Here is a 21113-nt window from a genome sequence, read left to right on the forward strand (position 1 = left end):
AAGAATTAATTTTCTTTTTACACACGAGACGCTTCACTATTTCAAGCAATTTAAATGTAATTTGAACTGAAGCATATAAAAGCATCCAGATTTTCAATGAAACAGAAATCAAAAACTGACTGAAGAAAATCAGTTGAAAGTACTTGCAAAAAAAAACAGATGGACGAAAACGACTACGGAACTTTCTCACACAAATTCGACTGAGACATAACAATGGCCAATCGAAAAATGGAAAAATTACAAAAAAAGATCATTAAGCAAAACACTCTACTACTTAACAATATCTTTGATATATATATATATATATATATATATATATATATATATATATATATATATATATATATATATATATGTTTTCACGAAATCAAGACAACAAAGGTTGGATTGACATCAACAAGTAATGTATTTTTATTGTTCGTTACAAATGTTTCGCGACCATTCGGACAATTTCAAACCGTATATCGTTTGAAAATATTCACAGGAACGGCCTCTCTTCAGACGTTGAGAAAAAAAACACTCTTTTAATGAACAATATGGAATCCATTTGGCTTTTAAGGAATGCAATAAAAGATTTATCTACATTCCTTCCTTCAGAGGTTTTTCCGTTTTCTGTTTGTTAAGGATTTTTAATATCTACCTATTTTTGCATCTCTATTTTTAAATGTTTCAATCGATTATTCATTTATCCTAGCCAAATGTAGGTAAATCTTTTTTCGCATAGTTTTCCTTAAAAGGGAAGTGGATTCCATATTGTTCATTAAAAAAAAGTGTTCTTTTCTCACGTCTTATGAGAGGCCGTTCTTGTGAATATTTTCAAACGATATAAGGTTTGAAATTGTCCGAATGGTCACGAAACCTTTGTAACGAACAATGAAAATACACTAGTTGTTGCTATCAATTCAATCTTTGTTGTCTTGATTTTGTTAAAACAATATATTAATGCTCGGTTACAAAAACTGGTAATTTTGAAGCTTATAAATTAAGTCACCATATACTGACTTAAAATATGAACGTCTAAAAATTTATTGGTATATGAAAGTCTAAATATATATATATATATATATATATATATATATATATATATATATATATTAGACTTTTTTGTTTTGTTGAGAAGCAGTCAGTATATTTCACAGTCAAACGTGTTTTGCGTTAGTTATGTAGACTTTTCTATATGTGGCGTGGTGCCTCGCATGAAATTCACAGTACGGATGTGTTCTACTGAGGGACACGAAGGAGGGCAAAACTTCAATATTGGACTTCTGGTCTGTGGCTTTAATTGTTTGTGTAAGCTGCAGTGTTGATTGTTTGTGGAAATCATTGTGTGTGTGTGTGTGTGTGTGTGTGTGTGTGTGTGTGTGTGTGTGTGTGTGTGTGTGTGTGTGTGTGTGTGTGTGTGTGTGTGTGTGTGTGAGAGAGAGAGAGAGAGAGATATGGCATAGATACACTGATGTGTCTGTGTGTTTCGTGACTTTCTATCTCTTATTCTGGCTCCAAAATTAGACCGTCCCACCCCGGCCACGAATCATTTTGTTGTCCTTGTGGCACTGAAATTTTGATTGATGGGACATGTTTAGCAAGGGCAAAAGGAAAGAGAGACTCTGTGGTGATGATAGTGACGAAGGTGGGGATGGGGGGATATTGTTAAGTGCTAAAGCTGAATAACAAGATAAATGAAGAATATTTCTGTGTATAATCTATATATATATATATAGATATAGATATATACATACATACATAGATATATATAGATAGATATATAGATAGATAGATATAGATATATATACATACATATAGATATATATGTATGTATATATATAATATGCATAGATATATATGCGTACATACATAGATATACATGCATATATACACCTATATATGGACATATATATGTGTGTATATCTGTTCCGGCAGATACTGCACTTAAGATAATTTGTACCAGTCAATGGAGGGGAAACCCTCTATACTGGGACAATTATTATTTTTGGTAACCAGAGTGACCCCTTTTAGGGGAGCTGGTTTTTACCTCACATTAAAAACGGCCTTGTGCCTAATTTGCTCAGTGGGGGAGCAAATAAATACCATAAATACCATATATATGTACATATATATGTGTGTATATATATGTACATATATGTGTGTATATATATGTACATATATATGTGTGTATATATATGTACATATATGTGTGTGTATATATATGTACATATGTATATATATGTACATATATATGTGTGTGTATGTATATATATGTACATATATGTGTGTGTATATATCTATATATATATGTGTATATATATACATGTTATGTATATACATATATATGTGTATATATATGTGTGTATATATACACATATACATTTGTATATATATACATATATTTATATGTACATATACGTATATATATATGCACATACACTCTCACACACACACACACACACACACACACACACACACACATATATATATATATATATATATATATATATATATATATATATATATAAAGGGTGAGAGATATGAGTGCAATGTTACCTATTTATGAGGTTTTTCAATGTGTAAGCTGACATACTGACGAAGAAAGATATGCGGTTTTGTAAATGTGTGTTCCTGTCTATACATCTGTGAAAAATTGGTCCAGATGGCGGTTTTATCAGCCACATGTGGAAAATAATGTTACGCTCATTAATAAATCGTGTTTTTTTTGTGTTTTTTGTTTTGTTTTGTTTTTTGTTTTTTTGTGTGTGTGTGTTTTGATTCAGCGTTTAAATTTTACCTACTTTAATAAAGGAAAACGTCTCCTTATACTGGCCTAAAAAGAAGAGTTGGGTTTTATTTAAGGACAAAAAATTCCAAAAGAAAAACTAAACTATCGTTCTCCTTTTTTTTTTCTTTCTTTCTTTACTTTTAATTGCCGTCATAAGTGAATGACCCACTGAAATATTATTTGACCAATAAAGCTTTAAAAAAAAAAAAAAAAAAAAAAGCAAGCATTGTTTTTATATGACGATAACATGGATAAAATTGCTTCATGTTTATCTCTCTTGCATAGTGGCAAGATGTGACACAAGGGCATGAAAGTGGGGCTTGAAAAACCAGCACCCTAGAGGAAAAGCACTCTGGCCTTAAAAAAAACATGCCTGGCCAGGCCCGTTAGCATTCTCCAGTAGACGCCATTCCGGCAATTAACAACAAACTAATCCTCTTCTCAAAGGATAAGAAGGCACAGCCTGAGAGAGTGCATCTTTTAGAACTGCATAGGATTATATGTACCATAATTCAACCTAGACTCTGGTGGCTTTGGGGGTGAAGGAAAATCCCAAGCCTCGGATTCTCACTTTTATATAATAACTAAAAGGGAGACCCGACGTTGCCCGGGATTGAATGATGATCAACAAATGTTTCACACTTCCATATTTTTATTGTCATCAAAATCGGTGAAATCACCCATTTTTCAGTCAAATCGATTGACTGCCTGCTCTAGTTAGGGACCCATCGCAGTGCACCGAGAGAAAGCTTCACGTGTCTCCTCACAGTGACTTAGTCCATAATACATTGTAGTCTACATTGCACTGTAGAAAACCTACTGTTGATTCTATAAAATGATTTTTATATAATGGCTTGAATTGAAGTAACTGAAACATTCATTTCAAACATGCGTTTGCCATATCAAAAATCCTACTGTTGATTTTATATACCTGGCTTTTCTGCTTGTGTAGTGATAATGACTTGAACTTAAGTTTAAAATGCAAAAGTCAAGTATCATGGTTCAATTGTGCTTGAGCCTTGTTTTCTATTTAAGTTAAGGTTTCTTGCGTTTTTTTTTGTTGTTGTTTTTTTTTCTTCTTCTCCTTATTTAGTTGAATTCCTTTTTTTTTATTTGTAGCAGTAAGCTTATGTAAGTGATAAGTCTGTGATATGCTGACCGTAGTTAGTATCCCTAGGAATTTAAAGTGTATTTATTTTATTATATTTTTCTTAATAAAATACTAAAAGATTCCTTAGACTATATATATATATATATATATATATATATATATATATATATATACTAGCATTTCAGCCCGGCGTTGCCCGGGTATTTGGAGATGTATGTTGAGCAAAAAAAAAAAAAAAAAAGTCAATTTTTTAAAGTTTGACCCCTATTATGACCCCTTAAAAGTTATTAAGTTAGATCCATGTCCAAGGAACGTATATCTGAAATTTCAAGTGTTTAGACCCAAAATTGTCGGAGGAGTTTGGTAGAGTTCTCAAAAGTCAAATCATTGAACTTTGACCCCTTAATCGACAAATTTCTGGCCGAAATCCGGTCACATCGATTTTCCCAAATCTCAGTACGCTGTATATCAAGTTTCGAGTCTGTAGACTAAAAATTGACAGAGTTATTGCGTATGGAAATGTACACAGACACACACACAGAGAGACACTTACACTTTTATATATATACTAGCATTTCAGCCCGGCGTTGCCTGGGTGATTGGATATGTATGTTGAACAAAAAAAAAAAAGTGGTAGTAGGAAGGCAGGCTCGAACCCATACCGCAAAGGAGAAAAAGAACCTAACGTTTATGCTGTTATGATCACCGCCAAACCGGAAGCGACATTTTTTTAAAATTAAGGCTAGACAATCAAAAAGAGAGGATAACTTTAAAAAATATCGGCGAAAAAAGTGACCCCCCCCCTGTAGAAAAGTGCCTAGTTGAAGGGGAAGATATTGATGTTTTTAGCCAATTGTTCGATATTTGTCGTCTGATAGGTCGAACTTCAAAAAGATACGGATCTTGGTAAAATCCGTTGCCTCTATTGAAAGTTTAAGGCAGACATGCAAACAGACATACATACATACATTTATATATTGGTAACTAAAAATTTTAGACCCAAACTGATGAAAAAGTTTGCCCTATCTCTGAATACCCTTTTTGTAAGATTTCAAATATTTAGACTAGAAATTGTCTGAGTAATTTGGAAGAGACCGCAGAGGTCAATTTTTTTTAACTTTGACCCCTATTATGACCCCTTAAAATTTATTGTTTTGGGCTCAAATCAAGTTATTAAGTTAGATCCATGTCAAAGGAACCTATATCTAAAATTTCAAGTGCGTAGACCCAAAATTGTCGGAGGAGTTTGGTATTGTTCTCAAAGGTCAAATTTCGAGTCTGTAGACTAAAAATTGACAGAGTTATTGCGTATGGAAATGTACAGACACACACACACGCACACACACGTTCACTTCTATATATATATAGATAGATAGATAGATAGATAGATATATAATTTCCACAGCCAAACAACGTTGCAGCCCACAAGAGCCATGATAGCCAATGAACTGGAAGTCCAAGACTCGAGTTTCGCCCTCATTCGGGCTCATCAGTTAGACACATCCGAACTCGAGATTCAAAATCTGAGCCTCTTTCATGCGAGGTAAGCACTCTGCCAACTGAGCAAACACCCTGCACACACAAAATTCCATTAATTAACACAGATCAAGAAAACCTCGATGAAATCTGACTGTGAAATGGACCTACTTCGTCTTAACAAGAGACGCGGTCATCCAACCAGCTAATAACCCCAAGCCGATGTTTCACAAGTAGGAATTTCAACTTGCAACGACGATGCCATCCAGCAATGCTAACCTAGCAAGCAATTAGTGATAGAATATTCAGAATGTGAGAGATGATATAATAATTTCCACAGCCAAACAACGTCACAGCCCACAAGAGCCATGACAGCCAATGAACCAGAAGACCAAGACTCGAGTTTCACCCTCATTTGGTCTCATCAGTTAGACACATCTGAACTCGGGATTCGAAACCCGAGCCTCTTCCATGCAAGGCAAGGACTCTACCAACGCACTCTAGCAAACGCCCCACACACAAGAAATTCTATTAATTAATACAGATCAAGCAAACCATGCAGATATATATGTATATATATATATATATATATATATATATATATATAATTCTAAAGGTTTCAAAAATTCCAAATGACGTAATGTAAACATATTATAAGGGATTTACAGCTTCTCTTCCAATTTTCGGATTTTAATCATGTCAAAACACATTTATTTCCTTTTGACAGATTGATGGTTGCTATTTCTTCTGGTGAGTTAAGAGCAAAATAGATTCACTAATTGATATAATAATTAAGTGATTGATTTTGCGTTACGAAACAGATACTGTCAAAAATTGTAAACGTCAACTGAATTAAAGGAATAAATTATAAGATGGTCAACATCATGAACTTTGGAATATAGTTTTTTGTCATTTATTCACTATATATATATATATATATATATATATATATAATATATTTGTAGTCATCGACATACAGTCCTGTTTCGTTGTATCACAACTCATCAGTGCTGCTAGACTAGCACCTCTCCCAAGCCAAGGATCGAACCTAGAACCGTTGTGTTGACAGTCGGCAGTTTAACCCCTCAACCACGGAAGCGATGCCCGCAACTAATCTATCCGAATGTCTATTTAAATAAAAATCCCTGTGCTACTTGTACAGTGCTCTAATGCTTGTTTGTAAACAAACCGCGAGCTTCGCATTGTTCAGCCAAATATATATATGAGCAAACTGTCAATAAAATATGTTAAAAAAACACTTTGAAATGAGTTAAAAACATATTTAATCTGAAAAGGAAACACTTAATAAATGGATAGTCCTTAATCCGCGGAGTTTTGAAGAAATACTTTCCTTCTCATCAGAGGGTAGGAGTTAGCAAAATGCGGGATCGGATTTTGCATGCATAAGTATTTAATGAAACAACAAGTAAGTCAAAGATCTTACTTGAAAACAAAAAAAAGTGAAGCAGAGGGAATATGGTAAAGAAAAGGGTGATTACACATGAATGGATAGTCTGGTGGAAGATAAAAAAATCCAGTGATGGTAAAATCCAAATGTAAAACTTCAAGAAAGTTAAAAGAATTTCCATTTGTACAAGTAAAATCCAAGGAAATCCCGTAATTGGAAGAAGATGGTCCATAATAATCCAAAGGCAGAAATCCATGGAATAATTCACAAAAATGTGTACAATATATATATATATATATATATATATATATATATGGACGGGGCCAAAGTGAATGTGATAAATCCTTTAAAAGGATACTTATTGGGATGATGCAAAGCTGAAAACTATTGAGGCGGAGCTTATATGGAAAAGAAGAATAAAAGAACGACAATATAAAAATATAAAATAATGCAAGTTAATTTTATTGTTTATTCAATAGGGAGATTACATCAAGTTGGATTGTAGGATAACTATGCTCTTTATATCTAGGTATTTCAAAGAATAATGCTTCTCATCAGAAGAGGAGAGAAGGTGCTAGTTAATATAATAGAGATGTTACGTCAGCGATAACTACATTAGGAGTGAAATAATGGGGGGGGAGAAAGGGTAAAGCATTGTAAATGTGGCAGGAAGAAGAAAAGAGAACCACAGTAGTTAATGCGATATAGGGAGAAAATTGTGTTTATGATGTAGTGGATATAAGTGATATATAATGTGGTTAATGGTTTTGCTGTGGTAGGTTATGGGGTATGTGTTCAATATGTGCTAATGTAGTTATCACTAGACGTCACATCTTTAATATGTTACTTAGCACCTGCTCTCCTGTTCATATGAAAGCATTAGGTTTCAAAATACCTAGGTATAAAGAGATGTTATTTTTACTTATTTATTTTATTTTTTATTATTTTATTTTATTTATTTACTAGCGAGGGGTACCCGGCGTCGCCCAAGTGTTTGGAGGTGGGGGGGTTAAAAAAAAAAAGTAAGTATGAGGATCGAACCCGAACCGTTGAGGCAAAGTTGTGAAAAAAAAAAAGTGCGACGTTAACCATTGCCCCACCGCTTAAGGAAACACGTTTGAATTTATTTAATTAATTGGATTTAGCAGGTGCTCGTTTTAATGAGTTAATGAGGTCAAGTTTGACTGCGGGATTTCATTTACTGCTGAACGCTCTCCCCCCCCCCCCAAGATGTTATAGGAAAAAGACTAACCCACACGCGGTGAGCGACAAATATTGAATATTTATCTTCCCGAAATCGAGCAAATTAAATAGACAGGCGAGCTTCGTTGTTAACTGTGAGATATTACGATTTATATGTGATATAAAATGTTTTAAAAAGTTGTGAACCGACCGACCGCTTCTCTGAAAAAGCCTTTTGTTGACATACAGAAAAAGCGAACACACATACATACACACATTTTCGCTTTTATATTTATAGACTAGCGAGGGGTACCCGGCGTTGCCCGGGTGTTTGGAGGTGTGCGGGGGGGGGGGTTAAAAAAAAGTAAGTATGAGGATCGAAAATTGTAAAAAAAAAAACGTTCGACGTTAATCATTGCCCCACCGCGACATGCTTACGGAAACACGTTTGAATTTATTTAATTACTTGGATTTGGCAGGTGCCCGTTTTAATGAGTTAATGAGGTCAAGTTTGACTGCGGGATTTCATTTACTGCTGAACGCTTTCTCTCCTCCCCCAAGATGTTATAGGAAAAAGACTAACCCACATGCGGCGAGCGACAAATATTGAATATTTATCTTCCCGAAATCGACCAAATTAAATAGGCGAGCTTCGTTGATAACTGTGAGATATTACGATTTATATGTGATATAAAATGTTTTAAAAAGTTGTGAACCGACTGATCGCTTCTCTGAAAGAAGTCTTTTGTAGACACACAGAAAAAGCGAACACACATACAAACATTTTCGCTTTTATATTTATAGATTTATTTTTATTTATTTATTTATATTTTTTTTTTTATATACTTTTTGAATAAATTCAATCATTTATACGGAAGTGCATTTTTACCTAAATGCGAGTTGGGAATAATTTTCCCTTTGGCCAATTCGCTAGATTCAGCCACTCTAATGAGTTGTAGACGACGAAACACGTATCAGTGGATAATTATATTTGAAAAACAATACGTATAAAGAGCATATTTATTCTACACCTTCTCCCTATTAAATCAACGATAAAATTTATATGCATTAGTATATATTTTATATTGTTCTTTTATTCTTCTCCTCTCTCTCTCTCTCTCTCTCTCTCTCTCTCTCTCTCTCTCTCTCTCTCTCTCTCTCTCTCACTGTATATATGATTAAAAGGGGAGTCCATTAGACGATTGGCTATCAAATTAAAAAATAATTTTTCGTTCTGAAAAGAAAAATTATTGATATTTTTGTTTATCTTATTTATTTTTCCAATAAAAAGAAAAAAAATGTGTATAAACCATAGAATAATGAAGTGTCCCAGTGTCATTTAGCAGATGCTTGACTGCTGTCAAATGAACCCAAGGAGTGGAAGGTGGGGGCGGGGGTGGAAGATTGGGAATGGTTGGTAATTCTGAAAATGGGCAGAGGTTGGAATCCTGAGAATTTGCGGTTGAAGACAGTCCTTCATAGAAAAAAAAATGAGAGATTCCTGGCCGGTAATCTGAGATGGAAAGGAGATTCTATACCAATGGACAATAGAATCGGGGTGGGGGTGGGGAACGAGTTTCTGAACACGGAGAAACACAGACACACGCACACAAATGCTACCGTATGGATCTTGAACATAAGTACAAGTTTTAATATTAAAGGTTATTCAGTGCTTCGTTCAAGGTCACTAAGTTTGAGTGGCCTAAGAAATAGTTTTAATGAATAGAAAAACTTTGCTTTCATGTGGTATATTTTTTATCAACGTCGTCATATTCAGCTTTTACATGCCGGCATGTGTTGTACAGTTTTAAGAAATTGACTTCCGAACTAATCTCTGGCCAGGTCTTTATTTATCCCTCTTTCTCTTAAGTCCGTTTGTATCATTTCTACCTATGTTGATTTTGGGCTTGCCATATGAATTCGACCTGCAATTTGAACTCTTCCACAACTACCAATTAACCCAAGAACTCTCACCTTTTCTTTCAATGTGGCCATACTATCAAAGTTTCCTGTTCTGCACACATCTCTGTATAATGTTCGGATTTAATCTTCCTCTGGGGTCATCAGATCTAAACCTGTCTTTAAGGCTCACATTACACATCCATTGTTTATTACAACCCTAAAAACAATATGACCATGCATTTATTCGCGATTTTATTAAAATTTTAGAAAGCCAAAACAATATACGTTTTTTGTTTGTTTGTTTTTTTTTTTTTTCTGTAAAATAAATATTTATTTACCTTTAAAGACATGAAGCCACCCTTTGCTTTGATCGAGGCCTTTTCAAGCGATTTCTTTTTTATTAATCGTTTTGTTTTTTTTCTGTTTTTTTTTTGTTTTTTTCTTGCAGATATAATAATCTCTCTTGGTAATAGTCCGTTGGGATGTTAAATGGATAGTTTTTAACTCTCTTCAACGCGGCTCAGGTGACAAGATTATAAGAAATAGCATACCACTTTTTTAAAATATCGTTATGAAATGAATATTAAAATTTAAGAAAGCCAAAGTAATATATGCTTTTTTTTTCTTTAGGAAAAAACTCATATATCGTTTTTGCTTTCTTAAATTTTAATATTCATTTCATAACGATATTTCAAGAGTACCATCTTTTTTTTTTTTTTTTTTTTGATACTTTTTCACCCCAAACAAGGCATATTGCCACTTTGTTGTAGGGGGCTACTACTAGAGACATAGGCATCAGGCGTACTGTGTAGAGAGTTTGGCAGCAAGATATTGGTTCACGTTGCACTTGAACTTCTGTATGTCAGTACAGTTGGGGAAGCAGGGACCCAGTAGGGAATTCCAAAGTCCATGTCCTGGGGAAGAAACTACTGGAGTAGAAGGCTCTCTTACATCTAGGGATCTCTACTGTGAAGGGGTGGGATTTAGCTGCTTGTCGGGTTTGTCGGGGAGTATTTACGTTGAGGGGGTACACGTGCTTGCAGTTCATCAGAGCATTCACCATTAAAGTACTTGTAGAAAAGGTAGAGGGATGCAACATTTCTTCGATGGGACAGAGGTTGAAGTTTAGATGACAGTTCAGGACCTATCAGATTGGCGACTCTCTTTTGAACCTTGTCTAGGAACGAGAGACTAGTGGCAGACGCACCAGCCCAAATATGACAACAATACTCCATACATGGGCGAATGATGGCCTTATAGAGGTAGGATACTTTCGGGTGTTAGTATCTTTCTAGCACGGTAGAGAGAACCTACCTTCTTCGCAGCGGTCCTGGCGATGCTCTTGATGTAATTGTTCCAACTCATGTTTCCTGAGAGTGTTAGGCCGAGGAGTTTAAAGGATGTACTTTCAGATAAAGAGCCATTGCTATTGGTGGTAAAGAAGGTTTCTTGTAATTATTAAAGGAAACAAGTTTAGTCTTGGCAGCATTGAATGTGACCATCCATTTATGTCCCCATTCCACTACAGATCGGAGGTCATTCTGTAGTGCTTCTGCTATTTCTTTAGTTATGTATTCATTTGTTTTCCTGTCGTGTCTGTTATAGAGTGTGGTGTCGTCAGTCTCATTCTGTATTTTGTTTTTCTCAACGAGCAGGAGCATCTCCACTTAAAAAAAAAAAAAAAGTAACTGTTGCTACTCTTCTGGGGCAATTTGTTTTGTTTTTATCCCAATCCCCTTTTATGGGGAGAGTTTGAGGGGGGGCGGTATCAAAAAATCTAATTTGTGTCTAACTTTGTCCTCGTGGGGAAGGGTGAGTAAGTAGGATTTTTAAGACTTGCTTCCTTGTCATTTTTGTAACCCCCCCCCCCCCGTAACAGATTCTGCGGTACGGATAATCATCATTAACAGATGGAAAGTCCGAACGAATTTAACTCGAATTCTATCTAGTCGCATCTTATCTGCATTTTCTTGCCTTTTTTATTCGGGTGAGACGTTTCTGAAATGAAAGATAAGGCGAAACCGAAGAAGTGTTGCATTCCTTACACCATCAATTGCTCGGAGTGAGAGAGAGAGAGAGAGAGAGAGAGAGAGAGAGAGAGAGAGAGATGGTCCCTCAGATAAGAAAAAAGAAATCTGGTTGGTGGAGGAAGTGTTGGCTTCAGATCATCTCAATCTTTTTTTTTTTTTTTTTTTTTTCACGTTAATTCTTACCAATTCGTTCTTTTCTCACTTCAATGCCTGACAGGGTTTCAACCTAAACTTTTTTCTTCATCTCTTCCTCATCTGTGCAGAATACAAACTTGCACATCTTACGTGAATAGATCGCATGATCAACCAACTGGATTACATGCCATAGACTATGTAATCAACAGTGTCAAGGGCAAATCCTATCTTAAATGTAGGATCTATAGACAAAGAGATGAAACCATAAACCACACCATAAATGAATGCATCTCAAAAGAAATACAAAAGAAAAAGACAGAAATGATTGATTTGGGAAGATCGTCAACTGAGAACTGTGCAAACGAGTGTGCTTCAAATGTCGCGTGTTGAAGGTGCACGCACACACATGCGTGCGCACTGAACGATTGGGATCAGGCTGTCAAAATTGATGTCGCCGGTGGTGAAAGGTCAACTATTTAACGCTCACAGTTGCTAAGGTTAGCGCACCTGTGGAAAGGAAGTCACATATATAGTCCAGAGAAAAAGGCAAAACAGAGGAGAAGCAAACAGCTAGCCGGCAAAGCAACATTAGACGAGCCTCGTAGTTCCATCCACCCACCCTTCTGTCCACACTCTGTCTTTAGCATACGAGGCAATAAAGAAAAAAGAAAATAGATTTTTTTATATATTTTTTTTACAAAAACAAAGTTTGTGTTACAAGTTTTTTTTTTTTTGGCTAACGAAAAATTGACCGGTGTGCATGCGACTATACAACACAAATATACAAACAAATATAAAACTGAAATGAAAACATAAAATCCAACCACTAACACACTAATCCCCACTTGGCCCAAATTGAAATGAACGGCTCTTGTCAATATTGGAAAGAGTTCATTGTATACAATTCATCAAAGACAAATTGCATCCTGCTTTAACAAACTTTAGAGACTGACCTTCAACCCCTGACCTGAAATGGAAGACCTACATCAGATCCGTTGCCAAAATCACTAGAAAAGTTGTTGGATCATTCTACTGCTCCAGAAAGTATCTCGATCCCGACACAATCCTTTATAAGATGGAGTAATGTGACCTCATCTGTTCTAAGAAGGAAATGTTGCTCATAAGGATAACCTTTCCTGCTTTGACACGGTGCAAAACTCTTCGAAATCTAGTGGGCAAGGACCTTCTCGCCTCCCTACTGCTTCTTTCTTACAGGAGTGGTGTTTCTTTCCCCTCCCTCCCTCCCTCCCTCCCTCTCTCTCTCTCTCTCTCTTTCTCTCTTGATTTCTTCTCTCTCTCTCTCTCTCTCTCTCTCTCTCTCTCTTGTTTTCTTCTCCTCGCTCTCTTGCTTTCTTCTCCTCTCTTTCTCTCTCTCGCTTTCTTCTCCTTTCTCCCTCTCTTGATTTCTTCTCTTTCTCTTGATTTCTTCTCTTTCTCTTGCTTTCTTCTATATCTTGCTCTTGCTTTTTCTCTCGCTTTCTTCTCCTCTCTCTCTCTTGCTTTTTCTCTCTCTCTCTCTCTTGCTTTCTTCTCCTCTCTCTCTCTTGCTTTCTTCTCCTCTCTCTCTCTCGATTTCTTCTCTCTCTCTTTCTTTCTCTTTCTTTTACTTTCTTCTTCTCTATCATTAATTTTATGATAGGTGCTCGACTGGGCTTCAATCATGCCTTCCTCTGTAAAACATTCACAACCGACGTGAACCGACATCTTGCTGCCCAACTCCCTACATAGTACCCCTGTAGCTTATGTCCCTGATAGTAGCCCCCTACTTCAAAGTGGCAGTGCCTTGTTTGGGGTGAAAATGTTATAAAATATATATATATATATATATATATATATATATTTATATATACTCTTCTCACTGAAACAAATGTCAACAATTTCACTTCACTTTTTATCTGTGCCTAAAACTAAAAAAAAATATATGAGTAAAGTTTCTTTCCTAGAACAGTCCGTTTATGGAACACAATACTATGGGGGTGCCTTCCAGCTGACTGCAATATGGTTGTTTTCAAGTCTAATGTAAATAAGTTCTTGTTGAGCCGTCCTCTTATATAATTAAACCCTGCGCAAGTTCCACCATTACTGATCATCACAGTGTTGTCTAGCCGTCTACCTAACACTCATTAACCTTTATGCTAAAGTAGCCTCCAGACCTTGATAAATCGTGAATCCCTAGTAAAAATTAAAATAAAATAAATAAATTCATTCAAGCAAAAAGACCGGATATGATAATAGTCAATAAGGGTGCTGGTGTATTTGATTAGTACCAGATTCCTCCATGTGATATTATTTTGTATGGTGTAAGTTGAAGAAGAAACGAATTGGGCTTTTTCCAAATAAAATACAAACAAGAAGTGTGTTTCAGAAATAAATTCATTACAAAACACAAAACAAAAGAATCTTATTTTCAACGAATAACTTAACAAATTAAATTAACAAATAAAAATTGAATTAATTTATTTGATGCAATTCTGACAATATTATTGGATGCAAAAATGGATTGATGTGGAACTTTCGTTTTCTAAAAGAAAAAAAAAAGTAGCTCCCAATTTAATTGATGAAACACAAAATGAAGAGAGAAGAAAAAGAAAATTGTTTTCCTCATCATGTGCTAGATGTGACTGGCGCAGGTTACCTGAGGTGAGTAGAGATCGATGATTGACATTTTTTCCCAGAATTAGGAGAAAACAAATTCCATTTCAGTGAATGAGGAAATTCACTTCTTGTTTGCCTCAAGTTTTACAGGGCAGAAATTTGGTACTGATCGGATACACCAGCACCCCAAAAAGATAGAAAAAAAATGCCCATACATCACAGAGTGAAAACCAAGAAGGTTGAAAAACTAAGGATATGTACTAACAAGAGAATATGAAACGTGTAGAAGGACACTACAATACAAATAATAGTAAAAAAAAGCACTAGGAACAGTCTTGAAAACACTATAAAAAGACTAGGAGAAATAAAAATCAAATGGAAGATCGATATCATATGAAGAACGATATTGATGAAAAGCTGAAGTATTAAGAAAAATCCTTCAGTGCAGAAGCCAACTTAGATAATTATATATATACAACACCTGAAAAAATTAGAAAAAGATTAGGAGAAATTGGAATCAAAGGGAAGATAGGAAAGTGTCGGTCTGTGTGTGTGTGTGTTGTGTGTGTGCGCGTGTGTGTGTGTGTGTGTACATTTCCCTACATAATAACTCTGTCAATTTTCAGTCTACAGACTCGAAATTTGATATACAGGGTATTGAGATTTGAGAAAATCTTTGCAATCGGTTTTCGACCAGAAATTTGGCTGTTACGGGGTCAAAGTTCAACGATTTAACCTTTGAGAACAATACCAAACTCCTCCGACAATTTTGGGTCTAAACACTTGACATTTTGGATATAGGTTCCTTGGACATGGATCTATCTTAATAACTTGATTTGAGCCCAAAATAATAAATTTTAAGGGGGCATAATAGGGGTCCAAGTTAAAAAAAATTTGACCACTTCGGTCTCTACCAAATTACTCAGACAATTTCTGGTCTAAACATTTGAAATTTTCCATAAAGGTATTCAGAGATAGGGCAAGCTTTTTAATCGGTTTGGGTTGAAAATTTGAGCTACCAATATATAAATCTATGGATGTATGCATGCTTGCATGTCTGCCTAAAACTTTCGACAGAGGCAACGGATTTTTACCAGATCAGTATCGTTTTGAAGTTCGACCTTTCAGACAACAAATATCGAAAAATTGGCTAAAAACATTAATATGTTCACCTTCAACTGGGCACTTTTTTACAGGGGGGTGTCGCTTTTTTTTCGCTGATATTTTCGAAAGTCATCATCTCCTTTCAATTCTCTAGCCTTAATTAAAACCTATATTACTTCCGGTTTGGTGGTGGTCGTAACAGCAAAGACGTCAGTTTTTTCCCTGTTCTTTTTCTCCTTTGCAGTACGGGTTCGAGCCTGCCTTCCTATTATCACTTTTTTTTTTTTTTTGCTCAACATACACCTCCAAACACCCGGGCAACGCCGGGCACCCATGCTAGTATATATATATATATATATATATATATATATATATATATATATATATAACACATATACAGATACCTTCTTTGTTCACAAGAATATGCTAGTATATATATATATATATATATATATATATATATATATATATACAACACGTATACAGATATCTTCTTTGTTCACAAGAATATGCCCTCTCTCTCTCTCTCTCTCTCTCTCTCTCTCTCTCTCTTTTTTTCTTTCTCTCTCTCTTTTTCCTATTTTCCTGCTTCTCTCTCTCTTTTTCTTTTTTCCTTTCCTTTTATCCTTTCAAACATACTTCCTTATTCGCTCTTTCTTTGCCTCAGTCTCTCTCTCTCTCAAATCTAAAATTTCTTGGACTCTTTATCCTTCTTATTTTTCTCTCTTGTTTTTAAAGCTCTCTTCCCACTCTCCATTTCTCTTTCTCATCTAATTCCCTGTCTCTCTGTTCTCTCTCTCTCTCTCTCTCTCTCTCTCTCTCTCTCTCTCTCTCTCTCTCTCATCACTCCTTCTTTCCCCTCCTTTCTCTTTGATTCAGCTTGATAAATTGGGCCTTTATTCGAAAACTATTTTTCCCAATTTGCAGCCAATCAATTTATTTTGTTTTTGTCCCCAGCTTCTTGTTGTTATAGCAACGGGCTGGGTAGGAGGTGGGCAAGTTGGGTGTAGAAGTGTTTCCTAGTAAACAAAATGTGGCACGTCACCTAAGATATCAACCGTTTATTAACAAAGAGGTCACAGTCAGTTTGGAAGTTGTTTCTGGGAATGATGAGAGTATCTCAATGGGGAGGAGCTTGGGTAACAAAAAAAACACTACTACAATTAAAAAAACGATACAGAGAAACTGTGGATGCAGTTTGTTGATAAAGCTATTGTTTCCACACCAAGTGTCTGTTTTTTGTTTTGTTTTTGTTTTTGTTTTTTGAAACTTTGTCCCTTGAAGAGTTGAAATTGCATGTCGAAGGGATACCTGCTGAGATAGAAGAGAGTGTGATCGCTTTCACAAATAACAATGGGGAGGGGTGGTCTATGTGAAAGGAGTTTTCAGTGCAACTTTACTATAGTGTGTCGTCCGATCCAATCGTGTATTTTCAAACAAAGGCATTTTAGGGAAAAACATTATTACATACTTACGTGTCATGTAGAAATTAGTACAAATTCCAAAAATTACGAAAAATAGTCAAGTAAAAAATGTGTTAGAACTGATTTTCCGAAAAATGCATGCAGTGAGAAGAGACAAGATGGCCGACCTGAAAGATAGTGTCCTTGAATTCTGCGCAAACCAACTTAAACGGTAGAATGCAGTTATCTCCCCCTGATTTTGATCTTCTAAAAGGTTAATTTACAGTGAAAAATCGCAACTTTCCAAGTACTCTAACCACTGTGCCATGAGTCCTTGCAATGGTTAGAGTACTTGTAAAAAAATTCTGTCTAAATTCCTGAGTCCGACAGAAACATTCTCGAGTTTGACAAGATACAGCTGAAAAAGCTCATTACATCGACCGAAACGTTGTGAAAATGACACTCAAGAAGAGAACAGTAGTTCGATGAATCCAAATAATATGAATGTATGTCAAACTAAAATTTCCGTGCATTTCCAAGTTTTATCAGAAATGACAAGTGATAATCAACCAACCTAGTGCTCTGAAAAGTTTGACATGAAAAATTGTAAATCCCTCTTAAACTTTCATAATGTAACTGCCTGTAACTTCTTCTATATAAATAAAACAATAGATGTATGTATGTGTGTGTGTCTGTGTGAAAATATTTCACCAACTTTTTAAACTACTAGTCACATAACACTGTATAACGTGTACAGAAATGCAAAAATGTTCATTTCAACTTGCTGGCATATTTCTATTACTTTTGTGTATGCGCAAATTCATTCATATATTAAAGTGGTTTAATTTTAAATTTTATCTATCCGTAAATAGCTCAAACAATAGGGAACTCGGCTGGAGCACTAAATGTTTTGGTTTCAATTCTAGCTGATGGTAACCAAGTATACTTTTTTTAATTTTGAAATCAGCACTTTATGCATTATATTCAATAGAGAATTGGTTCTGTAATAATAAATACGAAATCTGCATGAATTAAAATATATTTAAACGTATTTTATCATTGGGCAAGGTCGATCCTCCCTCTGCTAGTTTATAATAAAGATAGTGATAACTCGAAAAATATTGTCTGTGATGTTCTAAAGTTTCAATCAGTGAATTCAATGTCAAAAAACTTCCTAAAACGAAAATGGATTAGAAATTCTCACTACTTTTCCGACACCCCTTGTATTTTGGTATTGCCCCCTGCCCCACTTTTCAAATTTGCTGTCTGCATGGGCCACAAATAACGTGGTACAACAATGACAAATGCAAATTGGCTAGTCAGAATCAAAGTTTGATATGTCAGCTTAAATGCTATTTAGGTTCAACTTTTGAAATCTTACTAGAGATTATGTGTTAGAAATACGGACCTGTTTGTACGAGGGAAGTGTATCGTCCAAAGTTATTCATTCCTGTTATAATTTTAAGACGTGGCAGTATGATTTATATGGGGTAAGGTAATATCTGATTAAAATTTTATTGAATAGCTGAGATTTTTACAGGTGAATTTAATAACGCGTTCCAATTAGCCAATGTTATTTTTAAGAGAACTTTTTTTTTCCATTTTGTATGCGTTCAGATGAAATCCACATAACAAATTGTATGAATGAGTTAATTGCACATTTATCAACTTATTTCTGTCTGTCCTTTTTTTAATACTAATTTGGTGAATCACGTAGACAGCTTGAGTTTTGTGGCCTTGATGACACACAGCAGTCGTTAGTTATCTCCTTTCTTTTTATTTTATTTTTTTCTTTCTATTGTTGTTGCTGCTGCTAATTGTTTGTTTTCCTGTGAGGTCAAAGTTCAACACAAGCTCGTATTTTAATGGGAAGAAGATTCAGCTCCACAAAACTGAGCACTCTGGATTGACACAAAAATAAAAATTCTGGGAGTAGGAAAAGAGTAACAGGGGGAGATGATCAAAGGGAGTAGGTTTCAGATTGTGTCATATAATGGTCTCCATTAATAGTATCATGGTCTTCATTAATGGTATAATAGTTTTTGTTAATGATGTAATGTTTTTTGTTAACGATGTAATGGTTTTTGTTAATAATGTAATGTTTTTTGTTAACGATGTAATGGTTTTTGTTAACGATGTAACGGTCTTTGTTAACGATGTAATGGTTTTTGTTAACGATGTAATGGTCTTTGTTAACGATGTAATGGTCTTTGTTAACGATGTAATGGTCTTTATAACGATGTAATGGTCTTTATTAACGATGTAATGGTCTTTATTAACGATGTAATTATCTTTGTTAACGATGTAATGTTTTTTGTTCACGATGTAATGGTTTTTGTTAACGATGTAATGATTTTTGTTAACGATGCAATGGTTTTTGTTAACGATGTAATGGTTTTTGTTAACGATGTAATGGTTTTTGTTAACGATGTAATATTCTTTGTTAACTCTATCTACCCGGCATTGCCTGAGCACCTTTACATTCAATTTTACCCCCTCACAACCTAAATCGCATAAATACTTTCGAGTTTTTCTCTCTTTTTAACACTTAAATTTCTAAATAAGCTGAGAGCCACAAATACAAAAATCAGTCCGACTGATGGATAAAGGTCTGATCATGTGACTAATGCAGGAAGGAGGAAACTTTTTAGTTCAAACGAAATTTGTAACTACTTTAATTCTATGCTTATTCTAACGATATACTCACGTTGACACAGCAGTTTTTATTAGATGACCGAAGTTAAGCGACGGTTAGTTTGATCAGTACTTAAATGGGTGACCATTTTAGGTGTCGTATGTGCTTTCTGTTTATCTCAACATTGTTTCCGGTCGTCCTGGACTTCTCCTTGCCACTGGAATCAAGCAGTTCTGATCCAGGATGGTGTTGATGAGAATTGTGCAACCCTTGCTTCACAATTATGTATACAACCACCCTTACAGGGAGTGTCCATTGTCTCTAGACATTGAACGACGGCAATGACATTCTAACCTTTCACCAAAAGTATCGTTTTTAACATTATATTCACGCATGTGCATATAATCCTGTTAAAACCAATTTCTCTTACTCTCTATTTGTACCTAAAATTAAAAAAAAAAAATCCATGAACAAATTTTCTTTCCTAGAACTGCCCGTATGTGAAACAATACCGCAGGGCTTCTTCCCAACTGAATATAACATGGTCGTTTTCCAATCCAATGTAAACAAGGTCTTATTGAGCCACCCTCTTAAATAATCAAATCCAACTAATTCCCACCATCAATGATTACAGCCACTCATTAACCTTTATCCTCGAGTGATCTTTTGGTCTTGATAAGTGGTAAAAAGGTTGTGTGTGCTTGTATGCATTTCTGTGTCGTCCTTCTTTGATCTTCAGGTCACCTATTGATTGTTGAAGTTTCTTTATCCAGCTCGCATGACTAATGCTATCGGTGGTCGTTCATGAGGAGAGAAATAAGAATGGAGGAGAGGAGAGATGGAAGGAAAAGAGTGACAGGAAGAGAAGAAGGCGGATGACCAGAGAAAGGAGGTTTCAGGTGGTGTCATTATAATGGTCTCCATTAATGACACCGTCTCAATGTCTCTTATAGTGATATAATAATAACTGCGATGATTGCTAAAGACTCGCGCTTTGCCTGAAATGGTGTTAGAGTTATGGTTAAGAATGTTGAAATTAATTGAGAGAGAAGACTTTGATTAGTTTGGTAACAAAAAATCCATATTTTCCCATGTTAATATATTAGTATACAGAATGGTATATAAGCCTAGAAATTATTATGTTGGTGCAAAAATAACATCGTTTTTTTTTTTACATGGTTTTAATATCGTTTTTTGTACAAACGACATTATTTTTGCACCAACCTAATAGTAGCGTGTAATCTCGCTCGACCCCACCTCAAATTAAATGCCACACATGGCATCGATAATGAAATACACAATCCTTTCTGCACTCCAACCATATTTGGTAATAAATAAATTTCAGTCTATGCCTGACTCGTC

The 21113-nt window shown here is 35.2% G+C and overlaps 1 protein-coding gene and 1 long non-coding RNA gene across 3 annotated transcripts in view; one reads left to right on the plus strand and one right to left on the minus strand.

Moving 5' to 3' along the window:
- LOC145242618 (uncharacterized) overlaps positions 1-18561 on the minus strand; it is a 175963-nt gene extending 157402 nt beyond the window's left edge. The window contains exon 1 of the long non-coding RNA XR_013862774.1: positions 18525-18561. This is a non-coding gene — a long non-coding RNA (uncharacterized LOC145242618). The remainder of the gene's footprint in view (positions 1-18524) is intronic.
- LOC145242616 (fibroblast growth factor receptor-like 1) overlaps positions 1-21113 on the plus strand; it is a 525879-nt gene that overhangs the window by 493634 nt on the left and 11132 nt on the right. The gene's annotated exons all lie outside the window — the stretch shown is intronic.

This window comes from Euprymna scolopes, chromosome 21 (assembly GCF_053919585.1).
Source record: "Euprymna scolopes isolate OS-2025 chromosome 21, ASM5391958v1, whole genome shotgun sequence".
Classification (NCBI taxonomy): domain Eukaryota; kingdom Metazoa; phylum Mollusca; class Cephalopoda; order Sepiida; family Sepiolidae; genus Euprymna; species Euprymna scolopes.